The following is a 20,385-nucleotide window of genomic DNA, read 5'->3' as shown; positions in this document are numbered from 1 at the left end:
CAAATACTCTGTGATTCCACTATCTAAAATAGTCAATTCATAGAAACAAAAAGTAGACTGGTGGTTGCCAGAGGCTTAGGGGAGGGAGAAATGGATTGTTACTGTCTAATGGGTAGAGTTTCAGTTCTGCAAGATGAAAAGTTCTGAATATGTGTTACACAACAATATGAATATATTGAACACTATTGGAATGTACACTTAAAAATAGTTTTTGAAACTTACTAAATTGTATATTTTAAATATGTGCAGTTTATTATATCAATTATACCTCAACAAAGCTGTTTAAAAATATGCTGATGGCTGGGCACAGTAGCTCATGCCTATAATCCCAGCATTTTAGGGGGCCATGGCAGGAGGATTACTTGAGCTCAGGAGTTCAAGATCAGCCTGGGCAACATAATGGGATCCCATCTCTACAAAAATATATTTTTTTAAATTAGCCAGGCATGGTGGTGCACACCTGTAGTCCCAGCTTTTTGTGGGGCTGAGGTAGGAGAATGACTCAAGCCCAGGAGGTTGAGGCTGCAGTGAGCCAAAACTGTGTCACTGTACTCTAGCCTGGGCAACAGAGCAAGACCCTGTCTCAAAAAAATTATATACATATATATACGTAATTGTAACCCTAGCAATTGATTAAGAATAAAAACTTCAAAGTCAGACTGCTTGGCCTCAAATTCTAGCTCTACCATCTACTAGTGGTATGACCTTAGACACATTATTTGTTTCTTGGCTTTCTCTTCTGTAAAAATAGTGTTTATAACAGTAATACCTAGATGAGCTAGTATTCATAACACAAGGTCTGGTCATAGTTTGTGCTAAAGAAATGCAATGATCTATCACTCTCACTCTTGATGTATCTCTACAAATACAGATGGCCCCTGACTTACAATGATTCAACTTATGATTTTTTGACTTTACAATGGGTTTATTGGGATATTAATTGCATTTTTGATTTATGATATTTTTGACTTATGATGGCTTTATCAGAATATACCTCTATTGTAAGTTGGTATTAGTGATTATCTCTGAGTGGCTGTTCCACCAGAGACTTTAATTATGATCTTTTCAGCTTATCTTTTTATTATATACGTGTGTGATTTTTATAATAAAAGCTATGCAAGTTTTTTATACATACAAAGTTAAGTCAGATGATCCATCTAGCATAGAAGTTTGTCTCTCTTGGTGATACTAACGAAATACGATTTGAGCAAACATGGCCCATTTATTATATTTCTGAAGTCCTTCTAATATTATAAGTACTATTATTGAAAAAGAGAAAGATATTACATTTGTATGAGGAAGACAGAGTTTACAAAAACAGCCTGCAACTGTTGTTATGGTTATTAATCTCCTGAAAATTATGGTTGATAATCTCCTGAAATTTTATAGTAACGTCATTAACTATTAGACTTACTTTCTAACTATGTGTAAACAATAGATTGGGTGATGGAAGAAGTATTTCATAGAGATGCCTTATTGATCCATTATTTTTGTAACGCCGGAAAGAGCCATGGTAGATTTGGTGTTGATCCTGTTTTTCCCTCCAGACAGAGCCAGCTCTGGCCTGCTCTATCTCTCATTACTATGATGACGGCTGTATCCAGATGCTAAACACTCCAGAGACACTCCAATGCAGTGTTAAAGACTTTGAACACTTCATCCCCAAAGAATGTAGCATTCCAGGAGAAAATAGGCCTCCTTCTGATACTGGTAAAACTGTGAAGGTGTGTGATAAATCAGGGATCAAAATGAGAGGCCACAGATTCTCTGCCCCTTACAGTGAATCCTGCTCTTCTCTTTTCAATAGAGTAACAGTCATATTTAAAAAAAAAAAAAAAGCTTGTACAGACACACTAATGGAAACAATGACAAAATATATTCAAACATAAAGTGTTACAATAGCTAGAGGCTGTTTTAGATGGGAATGAAAGAATAAATAGCTGGAGACGTAACTAAGGATAAAAACATATGAAACGTCTTGGGCTATTTGAGGGGATTAGTTCTGAGAGGGTGGGCAGGAATAGTTTGTCCTTGGGGCAATGGTTGCTTCCATTTTCTTTCCTTCCATTTTTTCTTGTTTTTCTTCCTTCTTTTCTCCCTCTCTTTCTCCTTCCAGCTCCCACCCTTCCTTCCTTCTTTCCTCTTTTTCTTTTTACAGAAATTTTCATTTCTTCACTGCCACAAAACAAAGACAACAGGGTGTTCAAAGTACCATTTACTTGACTCATCAACCTCCTAAAGTAATATAAATTTTTTAAAATGTAAAATAATAAATGTTATCTATATCCAAGGAAAAAAATGGTGGCCAAAAATTCTTGGCTATAAATTAGAATTCTTTTTTCACTAACAAAATCAAGTGTTTTATCAAAAGTATGTACAAGATTGTTTCTAAAATGACCACTGCCCAAGTTTGCTAACAAAAATGCAAAACAATCTGCTTCAGTACAACAGAAATATATAAATTATGGCCACAAATGTTAATTAAAAATTTCAAAACAATAAGTTTACTTGTTTTGTTAAAGCATTACGTAATTCCAGCATTTTTTTTCTTTTTGCTTTTTAATGAGGTGCCATTTATGTAAAGTACAGAAGTGTACATCTTGATAAATCTTTCCATAGTCTACAGCCATGTAACCACCAACCAGATTTAGATAGAGAACGCCCTCAAAGACAATGTTTCCAAGTTTAAGTGTATAAGACTCTCCTGAGGATGTTGTTAAAAATCTAGATTCCTAGGTCACAATCCCAGAGGTTCAACATCGGTGGGTCTAGGGTAGGGTCCCTGAGACTGATTATTTAATAAGCACTTCCACTTAGAGAAACTCTGCCCTAGAAAGAAACCTAACTTAACTCAATGGCTCTAGAAGTTCTATTACTCTCTACTTTAAAGATAATTTACTGGGAAACCTAGGTGTTTTCCTACCGAGGAAGAATATATATGACATTTGCTATCCCTGTGTAATTTTAACTTTTAGCACTGTTTTTTCTTTCTTTGGGCCAGAGTCTCCCAAATGAAGTTTCCACCAGTCCATAGAAAAATGAAAATTAGTAAGACCGTAGTGAGTTATTCATAAGGTTAGATGGATCTAAAGGATTGTCATTTATTTTCAGATTATGTTCTTTCTACCTTCAGGACTTTCAAATGGTCTTTGCTTTACAAAATAATTCTAACAGTAAAATAGTATGGCCTTTTTTTCTTATTAATTCTGAGAAATTAAGAGATAGAAACATTATATTGTTCAACTTGGAAAAATCTGAGCTATCAGGCCTTCAGGTCTGCTCCTGAAATTTGAACCGATTGCCACCAGGGGAAGTAGAGTACTACAGCCTGTATGATTTCAACTGTAGAGGCATTTTTTTCTGCCAGAGCATGTCAAATTTAACTGCAGATTTTCTACTACAGTCTTCGTCACTTAACAATGAGGAGATGAGGATATGTTCTGAGAAATGTGTCCTTAGGCTAGTTCATCACTGTGCTAACATCAGTGTGTACTTATACAAACCTAGATGGTATAGCCTACCACACACTTATGCTAGATGGTATAGCCTATTGCTCCTACGCTACAAACCCACACAGCATGTTACTGTACTGAATACTGCAGGCAGTTGTAACACAATGGTAAGTATCTGTGTATCTAAACATAGAAAAAGTACAGTAAAAATATGTACTATAATCTTAGGGGACCACGATATAGTATATGTGAGTTTGTCACTGACCAAATCATCATTATGTGGTATATGACTGTACTGCAAAAAACAACCTTAGCTTCTTTTCTCTATACATAAGCAACATATGGTCTCTGTAAAAAACTTTCAAAGAATGGGAAAAATTAAATCAAAACCATCAAACCATTGTTAATGTGTTTATTCTTTTCCATTTAATTTTAGTCTTTTTCTACGTATAATTTTTTAAACAAGTCAGGAATGAAATAAAGATAGAAAGACAGATAGATTCATTACCACCTGATATTTTTCTTCAGCAGTTTCCAATGTCATTAAAAATCCTTTCAATGTAGTTTTGTCTGTATAGTGTCCTATCTCATAAATGCATTATAATTTATTTATTTATTTATTTTTATTTTTTTGAGACAGTCTCATTCTGGCACCTAGACTGGAGTACAATGGTGCAATCTTGGTTCACTGCAACCTCTGCCTTCCAGGTTCAAGTGATTCTCATGCCTCACCCTCCTGAGTAGCTGAAATTACAGATGTGCACCACCATGCCCGGCTAATTTTTATTTTTATTTTTTGTATTTTTAGTAGAGACAGGGTTTTGTCATGTTGGCCAGGCTGATCTCAAACTCCTGGCCTCAAGTGATCCATCCACCACCTCGGCCTCCCAAGGTGCTGGTATTGCAGGTGTGAGCCACCATGCTCAGCCTCATAATTTATTTTATTAACAACCTTTTACAATTTTTAAATTTAGAGGTTATTTCCACTTTGAAGAGAGGTCAGGAGTTCCAGACCAACCTGGCCAACATGGTGAAACCCCATCTCTACTAAAAATAAAAAATTAGCTGGGCATGGTGGTGGGTGACTGTAATCCCAGCTACTCAGGAGGCTGAGGCAGGAGAATCGCTTGAACTCAAGAGGCAGAGGTTGCAGTGAGCTGAGACTGCACCACTGCACTCCAGCCTGGATGGCAAGAGCAAAACTCCGTGTCAAAAAAAAAAAAAAAAAAGATGTAGGCTGGGCAAGATGTAGGCTGGGCATGGTGGCTCATGCTTGCAGTCCCAGAACTTTGGGAGACTAAGGTGGGAGGATCACTTGAGCCCAAGATTTTGAGACCAGCCTGGGCAGTAAAGTGAGACCCCATCTCTCTCTATATATATATATTTTAAAAGTAAATCACACTACAGGGAATATTTTTGTACTCACTTAAAGATAACATTTTGAATATATCTTTAAGATAGATTCTTTTTTAAAGGAAACTGATAGAAGGGATATAAGGATTTTTAAGGCTTTTGATATATTGTGATTCAATGACCTGCTGTTGTATAATAAAATTTCTACAACTCTGTGGCTTTAGAATCACAGCCTTCATGCCGTTCTAAGGGAGTAGTAAAAAAGAAAAAAAAATAACAGCCATATAGTATGTCTCTGCATGATGTTGACTGAGGTCACTCGTGCAGCTGCATTCAGCTGAAGGCTCAACTGAGGCTGGATGTCTAAGATGACTTCACTCATATATCTGGCACCTTAGCTGGTATATTAGTCAGTTCTTGCACTGCTGTAAATAAATACCTGAGACTGGGTAATTTTATAAAGAAAAGAGTTGGCCCACAGTTCTGTAGGCTGTACAGGAAGCATAGCAGCTTTGGCTTCTGAGGAGACCTCAGGAAACTTACAATCATGGCAGAAAGTGAAGAGAAAGCTGGTACTTCACATGGTTGAGAGCAGGAGGAAGGTGGGGAGGGAGGTGCTACCCACTTTTAAACAACCAGATCTCATGAGAACTCACTTGCTATTCAGTATCAAGGGGGTAATGGTGCAAAACTGTTCATGAGAACTCTGCCCCCATAATCCAATCACCTCCCACCAGGCCCCACCTCCAACACTGGGGATTACAATTCAACATGAGACTTAGGAAGGGACACAGATCCAAACCACATCAGCTGTGATGGTTGGAAGAGCTGGGAGATGACTTGGCCTCACTCTGCATAGACTGTCATAATTCAGTAGTCTAGCCTGAACTTATCTATAGGGCAGCTGGATTCCATGAAAATAAACTTAGAAGCTTCCAGGCTTCTGAAGACGCAGACCTGGAAGTCAAAGCAAGTTATGGGGCCAGCCCATATTTAGGGGGAAGAGAAGTAGACTCTACTTTTTAATGGAGAAGCTACGGATTCATGTTGCAGAAGGAGACTGAGGTAAGAAGAATTGTTGTGGTCATCTTTTGGAACTGTTCAACCATATATCACCATATTATTATTTTATATAACACTAATTTACAATAAAAAAGTGTATGCAACATATACTTCCATCAGATTGCCATGAATTAAAAGGTGTCAGCAAGGATATACAGCAACAATAACTCTTATATACTCCTGGAAACAGTGTAATCTTGAATGCCCACTTTAGAAAGCAGTTTGGTATTAACTGCCAAAGTTCATAGTTATATACCTGAAAAAATGGGTGCATGGGTAGACTAGAATATATGTAGAAGAAGGTTCATAGCAGCATCATTCATAGCTCAGTATAGCCCAAAACTAGAAACCCTAAACTTCATGGAGTCTAAAATAGATTTTGTGGAAATGTGAAATATTATAAAGCAGTGACAATGAACAAACAATACACTCAGCAACATGAATGAATCCTTTACACATAATGTTGAACATAAAATCCAAGTCACAAAAGGATGGATACAGTGTGTTTTCATTTATGTAAAGTTCACAAACAAGCAAAATGGAACTATGTTGTTTAGGGATGCAACAAATAATATAACTACAAAGGAAAACAGAGAAATTGTTACCATTTCAAAGCTAGAATAGGAGTTTGCCCCAATGAGGATGAAAGAGGATGGAGAGGAGAATCTAGGCAGAGGAAACAGCGTAACTGGATGATTGAAAGGAGCTGTTTAAATTTACGGAAATTAAAGAAAGCCCATGCACAAAAGGAAGAATAGGAACTTACAGGCCAATTTAAGGATTTTCAGGTTTCATGCTAAGAACAACAAAAAGCCATTGATTAGTTTGAAGCAGGTCATAATCAGGTTTTCATTTTCAAAGGGTAATTTTGTCTATCCTGTGTAAATTGATTAGAGAAAGTCAAGAGTGGATACAGGGATATAGTTAGGAATCTATTTGCAGTGGCTTCAGGTGAGAGATGATATGGCTTCAACTGGTGCAGTGACTGGAAAAGGTGAGAAAACAATAAATCTGAGAGATAAACTTGGAAGGTGGAATTAACAAGAGCTGATGCTTGGCAATTAAAAAAAAACAGAATGAGTTAGCGTGACTTTTATCTTCTGGCATGATCAACAGGGTGCCATTGATCAAGAAAGGGAACACTAGTGGAGGGCTGGACCTTGATTTTGGATTCCTGGGAGACATGCAATTGCAGATGTTAACGAATAAGTTGAATAAATGATCTGGAGCTCAGATGAGGTGCTTGAGTCAGAAAGAGGAATTTGGGAGTCATCAGCACTGATATTTTTTTCTTTTAATATACCGTGGCAGTAGATGAAATGGGGCAAAGCTGAAATACCAGGAGAGGTAAAATGACTCAGAAAGGACAGGTAGAAGCAAGAAGCAGTGAAGATATTAAAACTATCTATGTGCAAGGCACTGTGTTTGATGCTGGGGCACATGAATGAGTAAGATATGGACCCTAGTTTACTGCCAAGTAGAGGAAATAGCATATTTCCTTTAGCATATTACACATATTTTACTTGGTAAATGACAGAATAAAGATAAGTACAAGATACTGTGGGAACTCAGAGAAGGGCAGTGAAGCCTGGGAAGTCCAGTAAGAATTAGCCAGAAGAAGAAAAGTGGGAAATGCAATCCAGGCAGACAGAATAAGATACACAGAAGCACTGAGGCTTGAAAGTATATCATGTATGTACATGATTGCAAGCAGACCAGTATTATTAATGTACAGAGTTTGAAGGCTAAGTGACAGGACATCAGAGCAAAGAGGGAGAAAGACCCCAGTCATGGGGACCTTGGATGCCCTGTCAAAGAACTTAGGATTGAATCAGTAGGAATACAAGTGACATAGTCGTATTTGCATATTAGAAAGATTACTTAAACTGTGAGTGAGGGGTGAGAGTAAGCTGAACACAGCTGAACTGGTTAGGAAAACAATAAGTGGCTGAATAGTGGGTGCTGATAGGGACATGGGAGAAATACATTTGATAAATATTTAGGACTATTCTTTAATTCAAAGAGCCTTTCTGGAAGGTCATAAATGCTCATTTCTAGTTTGTCCCAGTTTTAAAAGCAGTTGACTGGTATTTGGGGAGATGGCGGTGGCCCAAATTGTCAATCTCTGAATTCCTACACACACACCACACACACACACACACACACACCCCCACAGCAACTAGATGGCAAAGCCAAAACGCCTAAGTAATATTTACAATAAAGCTAGGGGACCTCAAAATACAAGCAGGTGGTGGTAACCCCTCAACAGTCACAGACTGTCAGGTTCTGTGCGGGAGGAAGAAGGTAGCCATGAAGCTGAGGACCAAGATCGCTGCCAGCAGGTGACAGCAGGTGCGGGCATGAGCCTCAGCAGCCGTGGGCTCGCGGACCACTGCTCAGAGCAGCCGGATAGGAGACAGCACATTGTCCTCTTAGCCAGGGTGGCGCTCCTGCTGGCAGTCTGCGGGCACCGGAGCAGTCCAGCCTACCTGTAACTCCAAAACCTGTGACTCGCCACTGCTCCCTCCCATCTGGGACATGGCCCCACACTGAGAAGAATCTGCTGCAAACAATCCAAAGCAGCATTGGGATAAATGGGATAAAGAAAAGTAAAGGTCCAGTGGAGAGGGCTCAGGGCCAAGGAATCCCAGAAAGCAAGCCACTGACGCTTTGACCACTACGCAAAAACAACAGAAGTGGGAGCTTCTTAAAGTCAGAAAAGATTTCCTCCATTCCATCCCATTGTAAAAATTTGGGAAAAACTAGAACTGAACACCAGGAGAGTATGGAGGGAAAATCCCATATTATTTTTTTTTTTAAAAGGAGCAAATAAACATCTACAGACAAGGAAAGCAGGCCAGGAAGATGTGCCCACAAAACAGCTCAAAATAGTAACTTCACACTTTAAAACAAGTCTAAGAACATTAAGAAAATTATTCAAGATTTTGAATAATGGTGTTTTGTGGAAGAATGTGTTCACTGGGTAACTCATAAGTTACAATCAGAAAAGCTCAGCATTGAGGGGACAAAACGACAAAGAATTAGAGATAAAAGGAAAAACATTTCCAACACAAAGATGAAATGAAAAAGAATATCAGAGAAAATAAACACAAGAGATAATGCCTTAAAAGAAATAGGAAGTGGCCAGGCACGGTGGCTCACGCCTGTAATCCCAGCACTTTGGGAGGCTAAGACGGGCAGATCACTTGAGGTCAGGAGTTCAAAACCAGCCTGGCCAACATGGAGAAACCCTGTCTCTTCTGGAAAAACATAAATTAGCTGGGCTTCATGGCATACACCTGTAGACCCAGCTACTCGGGAGGCTAAGGCAGGAGAACTGCTTGAGCCCAGGAGGTGCAGTGAGCTGAGAGTCCCCCACTGCACTGGGTGACAGAGCAAGACTCCATCTTTAAAAAAAAAAAAAAAAAGAAAGGAAGTGAAAAAGGAAATTTAAAAAAATTAGAAAAGCAATATTTTTAAAATAAAAAAGAAATGCAGAGATAAAGACTATTAGTGAAGCTAGTAGTCTAGATAAACCTTTTCCAGCAGCTACAGACAGAGCTCTGCTTTGTATCTGCCGCTGCCTTAAAACCATCGTCTTAGGCATCTTTGTATCTCTGTGGCCTCACTTAGTTCTTGTCACATGACAAGAAGGTGATGAGAAACTGGGGGAGCCATTCTACATAGGAAAGTCAGGGAAGACTTCTCTAACCATATTCATAGCCTCACATTATGAGCTTAGTTTGCTATAATGTTAAAATATTCAAGCACCCATGAATCCCAGTTGTTCTTCTGTGAACTAACTACAGGCCTCCTTTCCTTTTTCCTTATTCCTTCCAAAAGGTACATGGGGTATAGTTATAAATACACCTAATTCCAGACCTCTTAGAACTCATAATTTAGTGGAAGGGACAGATGGGTAAACAGGTAAGTAAATACAACATGACAAAGGGCATATCACAACTTTGAACAGTATTACTGTTCTCGTTGGTAACTCTTCTGCCTTGGGCCTCTGAAGTCCCTGGAAAACCCTGTTTTCCTGTTTGAATTCCAGGCTGAATATCTGCCTGGCTCCCTACATCATCTCAATATTTACTTTTTATTTTTTGGCTAGATCAGTAACTTGACCTGCATGCAATACTAGCTTAATTCCCTCATAGTCAGTTGATTATAGCATTGGCTTGAGATACATGACTTAATGTAACATGACAATTTTATTTTAAAATTACTTTCTTAAAGAGCCTGTATTTTTCACACCAAATATTTTAAATAAATGCTAAATAAGACTTTTGGCCAGATAATTCAAACTAGCTATTAGCCAAGAGAATGCATTCACTGGGTAACTGTCATTATTAGAAATCTATGCTGCGTTCTAGTATTACTGTATTTCTATCAGTAAGCACAATCACCAACCACTTGGTCTGGTAATCAAGCAGGGAGTGTTTATCTGTACTGCAGGGATTTTTAAAGACAGATAACACAGACAGAATGTTCTGTAAGAGACACACAAAATTAAAAGTATTTAAATAAATACATAGGTATTTTAATTACGTTCTGAACTGGCTAGTGGTTTCTATTAGCTTGTCAACTCTTCTAGCTTTACCACAATTCTTTTAGATTCCTCTGAGGTACTCCCAATTACTGGAAATTGCTACCTTCCCCCAAAGAATGGGGTAGCCACATTCCAGGGCCTAGTGTTGGGGACAGATGAGAAAGAACAGTGACGGTTCCCCTTTCCCAATATCCTTCACTTCACATATTACCAGGCCTCAGAACTAGAGTAAAATTGACTGTCAATCCTAGCTTTATATGAGGTGGTACGTGAAGAAAGAAGGGGATTAAAGTTCTCCAAAGGCATCTTCTCTCCAGGTGATTCTTTAATGAGGATGACAGCAGGTTTGAGGCTTCTGGAAATTCTCACACAGGCATTAGGTGTAATCATAGGCAGTTCCAATAAAGTCCCTCAAGAGCAAGAGAATAAGGTCAGGAAAAAGTCATCTTCTGAAGATACATACTCCAAGAAACAATAATTATTTTACAAAAAGACATAGAAAACACTTAGATGTAAGATACGTATATATTTTAATCTAATTAAACTACTCCATTACGACTTCATAACGCATCACTATGGTCATACTTATCACACTGCAGCAGAATTCTAAGTTTTGACCTATCTGTCCCTTCTACCAACCTGTGAGTTCCTTTACATAGGAACAGTATTTTAGTCATTTTTGTTTTGTTTTGTTTTGTTTTACCCTCAGAATCTAGCTCTGTGTCTGGCTCAGAAGATGGATGAAGAAAATGTGTGTTGACTAAATGAGCTGGAAATATAATGAAAGAAGGCAGACATTGAATTGTAATAGGCATCTGCATGTAGTATACAGGAAAGGTTATTTGATGATTAAAATGTTAAGGCTATTTAGAAATATCTGAGATATATGGAATCAGCAGATATGAACATTCTGATTGCTAAAATATGTGCACCACAGTAGTGGCAGGTATTCATTAGACTATTCCAAAACATAAGCCAATTTCTTTCAAGAACACATAGTTCTAGATATCCAGGTTTTGTGCACATTCATTTATTTCTAGAGCATTTACATTTATTAAATACTTTTTTTTTTTTTTTTTTGGAGACAGAGTGTTTTTCTGTCACCCAGGCTGGAGTGCAGTGGTGCGATCTTGGGTCACTGCAACCTCCACCTCCCGGGTTCAAGCGATTGTCCTGCCTCAGCCTCCTGAGTAGCTGGGACTACAGGCACACACCACCACACCCAGCTAATTTTTGTATTTTTAGTAGAGACAGGGTTTCACCATGTTGGCCAGGCTGGTCTCAAACGCCTGCCCGCTTCGGCCTCCCAAAGTGCTGGGATTACAGAAGTGAGCCACTGTGCCTGGCCTACTGAATAACTTTTATGTGCCAGGTACTGAGATGGGAACCGGAACTATAATAACAGATATTCATAGTCTTTTTTTATCAAGATGTTTAGTAGGAGGAAACAACAACAAAAAAAAAGGTAAACTAAAATGTTATAAGCTTTGAGGCCAGGTGCCATGGCTCATGCCTGTAATTCTAGCACTTTCAGACACCGAGGTGGGCAGATCACTCGAGCCCAGGAGTTTGAGACCAGCCTGGGCAATATAGCAAAACTCCTTCTCTGCAAAGAATATAAAAATTAGCTGGATATGGTGGTGCGCGCCTATAGTCCCAGCTACTTGGGAGGCTGGAGTGGGAGGATCACCTGAGCCCAAGGAGGCCCAGGCTGCAATGAGCTGTGATTGTGCCACTGCACTCCAGCCTGGGCAACAGAGTGAAACTCCATCTCAAAAAAAAAAAAAAAAAAAAGTAATAATAATGTTATAGGCTCTGAGATAAAAGTTTGTTGCCAGTAGAGAGTGGTAGAAGAAGAGACTGATGACTTTAGATAAGTTTTGCTAATGGGAAATAGAGAATAAAAAGATGCTTCATCCAAATCTTAAAATATGACAAGGTGATCAACAGGGTGAGGACAGAAGAGCATTTTAGACTGAAGGAGCTTTATTGAAGAAACAATAAACTTGGTGGCTTACTTGAGCAGAGCTTACTGTGGAAGGGGTGTAGGGTTCTGGAGAGATGAGGTCCCAAATAACTCTATTTCATGGGCTAAGAAGTTTTGACTTTATATTACACAAAATTGGAAGTGACAGAGTATACTAAATTGCTAGGGCCACCATAACCAACTACCACAGAATGGTTGGGTTTAAGAACAGAAATTTGTTTTATCACAATTCTGGAGGCTGGAAGTCCAAGATAAAGGTGTTGATAGGGTTGTTTCTTCCGAGGCCTCTCCTTGGCTTATAGATGTCCATCTTCTCCCTGTGTCGTTACATGGCCTTTACTCTGTACATATCTGTGTCCTAATCTCCTCTTCTTATTAGGACATCAATTATATTGGATTAGGGCCCACCCCAATAATCTCATTTTAACTTAGTCACCTCTTTAAAGACTCTACTTCCAAATTCAGCTACATTCTGAGGTACTGGAAGTTGTGACTTTGACATATGAACTTGGAGAGAATATAATTCAGCCCATAACAGGGTTAGATTTAATTTAGATCATCAAGACAGCAGTGTGGACAGATGCAAGACCAGGGCAGGGAGACCCTTTGGAAGACTATTGCAGTATTTAGTTTGTATGGGTGATGATCCCAAGGTTGGTTTGGTTGTTGTTTTATCCCTGTCTTGGCTGATAATCTGAATTTGAACAACGAGAGACAGAGGGAAGCCCGGCAAAGGAAGATGTCAAAAGGGTCAACAGGAATATCATGTTAAGGATCACTGGTCTGCAGGATAGAATTCAGACTTTTTGGCACAGTCCACAGGCTTCTGACAATTTCCTTCTGATCCCTCAGTGCAGCAGACTCTTGTCCTGCCACTCAACACAGTGCACGCCCTGCCCTCTAGCCATAAAACCTCACAGTCTCCAATCACACTAGGCTTTTCCTCAAGGCCAAGCCTGTGTGCCTGCTCTGCCCTCTGCCTGAAATATTCTTTCTCCTCTTCTTAGCCAGCAAACATCTATCTGTTCAAGTAAAGGTAGTCAAATGTTGCCTTCTTCGTGAAACTCGAACGTTCTCTGGCAGCGAGGAACTTCCTCCCCTAGACTCCCGGGAGCATTCTGCCTAGACACTCTCATTTGGTGCTATGATTAGTTTACATTTTACACACTTGGTACTCTGACTAAATTGTAAACTCCTTGTGGGCTGGGACTGGCTTCCTTTGTTTCCCCAGAGCTCGATATTGTGATCACCAAATGGGAAAGTCTTCAATAAATATTTGATAAATGTGTGAGAATCAAAGTCTACACCTGTTACCACCTAGACACTACCAGGTAAAGCCTTGCCTGTGCTTTCTCTGTGATATCTCTTTTTAACTAAAACACTAAGAAGAGGTTAAAGAAAGTCAGATTTTCCATATTTGGGGCTAAATCTCTCTTATAAAAAGAAACAAGATATTTTACAAACCAGCAAGGAAAATTCCAGGGGAAAAGCCAGGGAAATCAGCAGAATTTCCAATCTGTCACCACTTTAATCCATCTTGTAAATCACTTCCAGTTTAATTTTAAAGGACAAAACACCACTGTCTTCATGTCTTTTTCTATTTAAAAATTTAACAAGTGGCTCCCTTTGCCTATCTGATCAAATCCAAGTTTCCCCATATGGTTTTGAAGACCTTCCATGGCCTGGCTCTATTTTACTCATCAAATCCACTGTCTACACAACTGTCAGAATCACCTCCCTGAAACACAGACAGGATTATTCACTATCATACTCAAAAATACTTTAAGGCTCCTTATGACCTAAGATAAATCTCAAATTCCTCACATTAGTTTTCTACTCTAGTAAGCCCTCATTTAACATTGTCAATAGGTTCTTGGAAACCGTGACTTTAAGCAAAATTAAGTACAATGACACCAAGTTTTTGGGTTTATTTTCCTCATGAATGTTATAAGGAAGCGACCTGGAATGAAATGACATTACTCGAAGACCTGCTGTACTTTGTTTCGCTTAAGGTTGCAGTTTCCAAGAACTACCAACAACATTAAGTGGGGACTTACTGTACTGGGCCCTGGTCTCTCTTGCCCAGCAATTCTCCCCTATAGACTCCAATCATCAGCTCACTTCCCGAGTTGTCCTTCACAGATATTTCTTACATTTTCCTGTTTCTGTGCCTCTACAGTGTTCAAGTTATTCCTGAACCACCTGTACTGTTCTCTTCCATATCTGTAGTACAAGTTAGCAGTCTTAATACAAAAGACTTCCAATCCACTAACTTTTCCAACTGCTCTACCTCCACTGATAATCAATTCCTGTTTGGGGTCAGTCTTGAACTAACACCACCATCTGATATAGTTAATTCCTCTTTACTGCTTGGGCCACTCTCCTCCTTTGACTTCTAGGACACCACTTTCTCTTCTTCCTCCTCTTCTTTCTTCCATGAACTGGCCGATCCTTCTTTAGCTTTTTTATTTGATCTGAGTTGTCCCAACCTCTACAAGTTGAAGTATCTAAGATTTAACCCTGCTAATCTCTTTTCTAAACACACGCATACTCAGATTTCATCCAGTTCCATGGTTTTCAATTTCATCAATAGGTTAAAAAGATCTAATTTTCTATCTCCAGCTCTATCTCCTTTCCCCTGATTCCAGATTCATATGTTCTACTGCTTAATTAATATCTCCACTTGGATGTCAAAAAGACATCTCAAACATAACATGTCCAAAACTAAACACTTTATTTCCCTCTTCCCTAAAACTTGCATCTGTCATACCCTTCCTCATCTTAGTAAATAGCCCTCAGTTCTTGTAGATCTTAGAATCATCTCTGACTCCTCTCTTTCTCATCTAATCCATTAGCAAATTTTGCATTGAAAATATGTTCAGAATTGCACTGTGTCTACAACTCTTTCACTGCTACCACTTTGATCCAAGCCATAATCATCTCTTTTTTGAAGTATTTCAATAGTATCTTTACTGATCTCTCTGTCCCTGCACCCCTAACTCTCAAGGTGGTCTTTCTAGAGCTGATTATGTAAATTCCTCTGCTCAAAACCCTGTTAGTAGCTTCCCATCTCATTTAGAATATAACCAAATTCATTACCATGGCCTACAAAGCATTATGACATCTGGCCCACCATTGCTTCTGAGTCCATCTGCTACCACAGCTACTCTTAGTCAGCTCTAGCACTTCTAGCCTCCTTGCTAATTCTTGCAGGACTCCAAGCACACTTCTGCTTCAGTATCTTTAATATTCCTTCACCAGGAATGTTCTTCCTCTAGATAGTCACAGGCTCTCTCACTTCCATCAGGTTACCTTTCAAATTCTACCTTATATGTCCAGGTATAGTGGCTCATGCCTGTAACGCCAGCACTCTGGAAGGCCAAGGCAGGAGGATCATTTGAGGCCAGGAATTTGAGATCAGCCTGGGCAACACAATGAGACTCTGTCTCTACAAAATTTTTTTTTTAAAAATTAGCCAGGCATGGTGGCACATGCCTGTAGTCCCAGCTACTCAGGAGGCTGAGGTGGGAGGATCACTTGAGTCCTGGCGGTTGAGGCTGCAGGTCAAGCTGATACCATGCTGCTGCATTCCAGCGTGAGTGACAAAGAAAGATCCTGTCTCCCAAAACAAGACAAAACAAAAAACAAAACCAAACAAAAAATTCTACCTTATAATTGAGGCCTTCTATAACTACTTTATACAAATTAGCAACCTTTCCCCATCATTCTCTAGCCTTTACCTTGAGTTATTTTTCTTCATATCACTTATTACCACTTAACAAAGTATATATTTGTTAATATGTTTTTATCTATATCCTTACACTTGAATGTGAGTTTTCTTTAGAGAATGTTGTTTTCTTTCCTTCTGTATTCCCTGGACCTAGAATAGTGCCTAGCATGTTGTAAGCATTTAGTTTAAATTGAATAAATTAATAATTATCATCTATGAGACTGAAAGCTCCTGTGGCCACGGGCTAACACTTACTGATTATATATTCCCAGTAACATCTAGCTTAGTACCTTGCATGTGGTAAAAGTTCAGAATGTTTGTCAAATAGAATTGCATCTTATTTCTCTCTGCTTCTCAAAGATGCTCTGTTCCTTTTTGGAAAGTTTTCATACTGCTACCTGCTTCATTCCTTCCTATGCTCTACCTCACTTCTGCCTCTTTTCTTGTTTATATTTTATTACAACTTCCTGGGATTTCAGGAAACTTCAAATTACAACTGTTATTTCTCAACTCTTAGAGGCCACACAGACTATGCCCCACAATTTAGCAGCTTATACTAACATGTATTCTCTGCTTCATGGGCATTCATCCTTGCTTTCCCAACAATACTGTAAATGGCATAATGGTAGAGATCATATAATACTTCCACATCATTGTAAATTTACAAGGTGACATGCATTGTAAGCAATCGATAACTATATCAACTCATTCAGAATAGTATCTCCATTTGCTTACTAGACATGACCACTCAGATATTTAATAGAGATCTCATTTTGCAGAACTCCTTGTTTAAGTACCCATGCACGTTCTTTTGCCATTCTACCCCATACACTGGTCACCAGAAGGAACTCAGTTTCTTAAGCCCAAAGTGGAGGAATAAACTTCTTAATTTTGAGATAGAAGATTCACATGCAGTTATAAGATCAATTTGTAAGCACAGGGGAGATCCCATTTGCTCTCTACCCAATTCACCCTAATGGTAACATCTTGCAAAACTATAATACAGTCTAGCACTTCCTCAAACTATGTAACCCAGCAATTCCACTCCTATACATATACCTGAGCAAATTGAAAACACATGTCCACAAAAAATGCTTGTACACGAATGTTTATAGTAGCATTATTATTATTATTATTTTTTTGAGACAGAGTCTCGCTCTGTCACCCAGGCTAGAGTGCAGTGGTGCGATCTCAGCTCACTGCAACCTCCACCTCCCGGGTTCAAGTGATTCTCCTGCCTCAGCCCCCCAAGTAGCTGGGATTACAGGTGCACACCACTATGCCTGGCTAATTTTTGTATTTTTTTTTTTTTTGAGACGGAGTCTCGCTCTGTCACCCAGGCTGGAGTGCAGTGGCGCGATCTCGGCTCACTGCAAGCTCCGCCTCCTGGGTTCTCGCCATTCTCCTGCCTCAGCCTCTCCGAGTGGCTGGGACTACAGGCGCCCACCACCACGCCCGGCTAATTTTTTTAATATTTTTAGTAGAGACGGGGTTTCACCGTGGTCTCGATCTCCTGACCTCGTGATCCGCCCGCCTCGGCCTCCCAAAGTGCTGGGATTACAAGCGTGAGCCACCGCGCCCGGCCTAATTTTTGTATTTTTAGTAGAGGTGGGGTTTTGCCATGTTGGCCAGGCTGGTCTTGAACTCCTGAATTCAAGTGATACTCCTACCTCAGCCTCCCAAAGTGCTGGGATTACTATAGTAACATTATCCTTAATAGCCAAAAAATAGCCAAAAGATGGAAACTATATAAATTTCCATTTACAGATGAATGGATAAACAATATGTGGTCCATAAATACAATGGAGTATTATACAAATACAATGGCCATAAAAAGGAATGAAGTACTAATACCTGCTACAACTTGGATGAACCTTGAAATCATCATGTAAAGTGGAAAAAGTGGGACACAAAAGGCCACATATTATACGATTCCATTCATATGAGCATCTTGAATAGGGAAACCTGTACTAATAGGAAGTGGTTGTTTAGGGCTGGAGTGAGGGGAATGGAAGGATAGGGGAGTTACCCTTAACTAAAGGGTACAAGGCTTCTTTCTGAAGTGATGAAAATGTTCTACAATTGACTGTGGTGATGACTGCACTTCTCTGTGTATGTCTATGGAACTGTATACTTTAAATGGATGGACTGTATGGTATATAAATTTTATCTCAATAAAGCTGTTGAAAACAAAACATAAATTACAGTACAATAGCACAACTAGGATAATGACATAGTTAAGATCCTGAGCATTCCATTACCACAAAAATCCCTGCTATTGCCTTTTATAGCCACCCTCACTTCCCTCCCACCCCCACATCCTCCTTAACCCTTGGCAGTCACTAATCTAGTTTCCATTTCCATAATTTTGTCATGTAAAAATATTATGTAAATAAAATAATTTAATATGTAACATGTGGGAACTAACTTTTTTTTTGAAATGGAGTCTCGCTCTGTTGCCCAGGCTGGAGTACGGTGGTGAGATCTCAGCTCACTGCAACCTCCACCTCCCTGGCCCAAGCAATTCCCCTGCCTCAGCCTCCTGAGTAGCTGGGATTACAGGTGCACGCCACCATGCCCCGTTAATTTTTTTGTATTTTTAGTAGAGACAGGGTTTCACCATGTTGGCCAGACTGGTCTCGATCTCCTGACCTCAGGCAATCCACCCACCTTAGCCTCCCAAAGTGCTGGGATTACAGGCATGAGCCACCGCGCCCGGCTGGGAAGTAACTTTTATTCACTCAGTGTAATTCCCTGGAAATTCATTCAGGTTGTTGTGTGTATAGCTAGTCCCCTCCTTTTTAGCTGAGTAGTACTTCTAGAAATTATTTTGATTTTTACTCTTCCTTATCCATCATATCCAATCCAGGAACAAGTCTTGTTGGTTCTACCACCAAAGTCCATCTTGGTTCTTATCTCTTCTCTCTACTTGTATGAATATACTTGTCTATACCACCATTAGCCCTCACCCAGTCTGAGAACATCAAACTGATCCTGCTGCCTTCACTCCTGCCCCTTCACAATTCATTTACCACACAATAGTTAGAATACATTTCAACTAAAAATCTTTACATCAGGCCAGGCACAGTGGCTCACGCCTGTAATCCTAGCACTTTGGGAGGTTGAAGCGAGCGGATCATGAGGTCAGGAGATGAAGACTATCCTGGCCAACATGGTGAAACCCCGTCTGTACTAAAAATACAAAAATTAGCTGGGCACTTGCCTGTAGTCCCAGCTACTCAGGAGTCTGAGGCAGAAGAATCGCTTGAACCTGCCAGGCGGAGGTTGCAGTGACCCGAGATCGCACCACTGCGCTCCAGCCTGGCAATGGAGAGAGAGTCCGTCTCAAAATAAATAAATAAATAAACTTTACATCACTTTCCAAAGGCCTACCTCCCTCTTTTACTCATATACACATTCAAAAATATTTATTGAGTGCCAACTATATACTGGGCATTGTTTAGACTTTGGAGAAGCAGTTATTATATTTAAAATAATGACAAAATCCCTGATCTTGTGGAATTAATACAATAATCAGGGAAGACCAAAAGTAAATAAACTAAGTAAAATATTGTAAAACAAAAAAAATAAAGCAGGAAAGCAAGATGAGAAGTTCTTGTAGGCAGGTTAGTTACATTTTTAAATAGACTGGTCAGGGAAGGTCTCATTGAGCAGATGACATTTGAGCAAAATATGAAGGAGACAGAGAAAGAGTTATGCAGATAACTGGGAGAAGAACATTCTGGGTAGAAGGAATAGCAAATATAACAGAACAAGATGAAAGCAGGGTGGGAGTAGCTGAGGAACTGAAGGGAAATCTGTGTGGCTGGAGTCAAGTGAGCAAGAGGGGAACATTTAGGAGATGAGGTCAGAGAGGTAATGGGTCCAGATGATCTACTGGCTTGTTAGGTCACTTATAATACCTACTACATCTTTTACTTTAAATGAGATAGCAAGCCTTGGAGATCTTTAAGCATAATTTGGCTTTTAAAACTTCACTCTGGCTGCTTTATGAAGAATAAAGCACAGGAGGAAGAAGGGAAGCAAGGTGATTAGTGAAGAGGTGATTCCCAAAATCAAAGCAGGAGATAGTGGTGGTTTGTACTAGAGTTGTAACTTTGGAGGTGGTGTGAACTGATTGGGTCTGAATATGCCTTAAAGATTAGAGTCAAAAGTTTTTTGGTAGATTTCATGCACAGTGTAAGAGAAAAAGTCAACGATGACTCTAAGGTTTTGAGTCTGGGGAACT

General features: G+C 39.5%; 1 long non-coding RNA gene across 2 annotated transcripts in view; it reads right to left on the bottom strand.

Annotated features, from left to right (window-relative positions):
- Positions 1-20,385, bottom strand: part of LOC134737133 (uncharacterized) — a 69,029-nt gene that overhangs the window by 47,574 nt on the left and 1,070 nt on the right. The window lies entirely within an intron of this gene.

The sequence above is a fragment of the Symphalangus syndactylus genome, chromosome 7 (genome assembly GCF_028878055.3).
Source record: "Symphalangus syndactylus isolate Jambi chromosome 7, NHGRI_mSymSyn1-v2.1_pri, whole genome shotgun sequence".
NCBI classification, from domain to species: domain Eukaryota; kingdom Metazoa; phylum Chordata; class Mammalia; order Primates; family Hylobatidae; genus Symphalangus; species Symphalangus syndactylus.
Note: the sequence above shows the minus strand (reverse complement) of the source record. Positions and strands in the feature narration are given on the sequence as shown.